The sequence below is a fragment of the Prunus avium genome, unplaced genomic scaffold (assembly GCF_965620075.1).
Source record: "Prunus avium unplaced genomic scaffold, drPruAviu1.hap1.1 HAP1_SCAFFOLD_20, whole genome shotgun sequence".
Taxonomy (NCBI): domain Eukaryota; kingdom Viridiplantae; phylum Streptophyta; class Magnoliopsida; order Rosales; family Rosaceae; genus Prunus; species Prunus avium.
The window spans coordinates 622,501-625,000 of NW_028276880.1; positions in this window are offsets into that span (position 1 = coordinate 622,501).

Consider the following 2,500-nt stretch of genomic DNA (forward strand, 5'->3'; position numbering starts at 1 on the left):
TTGCCCTCACATGCCGTGCCCATTCAAGGCATTCCGAGAAAGTGAGGTTATTGGAGGCTTCGGATGGCGTGGCTTGCCTTGCCTTGCATTGGCATGCCATGCCCAAGTTGTGGCCTACACCAAGCCATTCAAGCCATGCGTTGCCTTACCTTGGAATTGCTCATCATCCAATGCATTCCGAGAAAGTGAGTGTAGGCGAGGCTAAGGATGGCTTGCCTTGCCTTGCCTTGCATTGGCATGCCATGCCCAAGTTGTGGCCTACACCAAGCCATTCAAGCCATGCGTTGCCTTACCTTGGAATTGCTCATCATCCAATGCATTCCGAGAAAGTGAGTGTAGGCGAGGCTAAGGATGGCTTGCCTCGCCTTGCCTTGGCATGCCGTGCCCATGATGTGGCCTTGACCAAGCCATTCAAGCCATGCGTTGCCTTCGCCTTGGCATGCCGTGGCCTTGCCTCGCCATGCGATGCATTCCGACAAAGTGACGCGAAGCGGAAGCCTATCATGGCGTAAAAATGTCGACAAAATTTTTCGACATTTGAATAATGGGGTTTGACAAGGTTTGAAAAATTCAATACAAATGGTAGGCTTGAATGTCGACAAAGTGACGCGAAGCGGAAGCCTACCACGGCGTAAAAATGTCGACAGAATTTTTCGGACCTTGTCCTGCCATGGGCTGCGCGCAGCATGCCGGCAGCCTGTGCGCAGCGTGCGCACAGCATGTCGGCAGCGTGCGCGCTGCTGAGACTGTCGACAGAAATTTTCGAAACTTGTCCTGCCATGCGCGCGCGCAGCGTGCGCACAGCATGCCGGCAGCGTGCGCACAGCATGCCGGCAGCGTGCGCGCACCATGCCGGCAGCGTGCGCGCAGCTTGCGCGCAGCGTGCTGATTCTGTCGACAGTGAGGCTAGCGAAACTTGTCCTGCCATGGCGTGCGCGCAGCCTGTGCGCGCAGCTTGCGCATCTGTCGACAGTGAGGCTAGCGAACTTGTCCTGCCATGGCATGCGCTGTGCGCAGCCTGTGCGCAGCGTGCGCGCAGCTTGCGCATCTGTCGACAGTGAGGCTAGCGAAACTTGTCCTGCCATGGCATGCGCGGCGCCTGCGCGCAGCCTGCGCGCAGCATGCGCACAACATGCGCACAGGCTGTGCGCAGCGTGCGCGGAGCTTGCGCGCAGCTTGCGCATCTGTCGACAGTGAGGCTAGCGAAACTTGTCCTGCCATGGCATGCGCGCAGCGTGCGCTCAGTCTGTGCGCAGCATGCGCGCAGCCTGTGCGCAGCGTGCGCGCAGCTTGCGCATCTGTCGACAGTGAGGCTAGCGAAACTTGTCCTGCCATGGCATGCGCGCAGTCTGCGCGCAGCATGCGCGCAGCCTGCGCGCAGCATGTGCGCAGCATGCCGGCAGCATGGTTCCAGGTTTTTTCAAATGTCGACAGAATTTTTCAAATCTTGTCAAACCCCGTTTTTATTGAAATTTCCTCGCACAATAAGCTCCCCATAAGTAGTCTATGATTTTTAGGACCTTCTCCAACTTACAAAACTAAAAAATTCCTCCCGGATTTGTTTTAATGATTTTTTCAATTTTACGACTTCTAAAAATAATAAAAAATACTTCCCGACTTCAAAAATTTATGAAACTTTTTCCCATCATAGATTGCATGTTTCTTAGTATCCCTGCAAAAAATCACGTCCAAATACCTTGTATTGAATTATTTAGAGCCCATTATGACTCCTCGCGCATAGGTGATGTCTCTTCCTGTCAAAGGGCTAAATGCATAAAATGCTATATAGGGGGGTGTGTGTTGCCTGCATATGCATGGCAGCCCATGCCTTCCTAGCTGCAGCCCCCTTCCCCCACGCCACACCCATGTCATGTTGCCTCGATATGTTGCCTCGGTATTATGGGTTTGGTGTCGGGGTCGGGGGGCTGCCACCCATGGCGGTGGTGGCCGGAATCCGGCCGCCGCCACCACGCCGCCGCCATGGGTGAGGGAGGAAAAAAAAGGCGTGGAAAGTTGCGAAATGGGGTTGTCTAGGCTTTTTTTTGGCATGGGAGAGCATGGAGTGCTAGGAACTCCTTCTCAAATGCACGGGCATGTCGACCACAACCTCATTTCGCAACAACAACCACTCGTGTGGGGTGGCGGTGGGTGGATAGTCGCGGATTGGGGCTTGCCAAGCCAATGTTTTCAAAAAATTTCATCAAAATTAAAAACAAATGTTTTGTTGCCTTCGGATTTGTGGGCGAGCGGCGAGTCGGAGTGGAGCCGGTAAAGTTTAACCTCGGTGTGCACGGTTGTTTTTAGAAACTCAATCCAATGCCGGGGACGTTGAAAGTGACGCTCTTATGAGTTGCAAACCCGCAAGATTTAAAGAACCTTTTCAAAACAATTTCAAACCAACAAGATTTAAAAACAGAAATTTTCATCAAAATGAAAAACAAATGTTTTGTTGCCTTCGGACTAGTGGGCGAGCGGCGAGTCGGAGTGGAGCCGGTAAAGT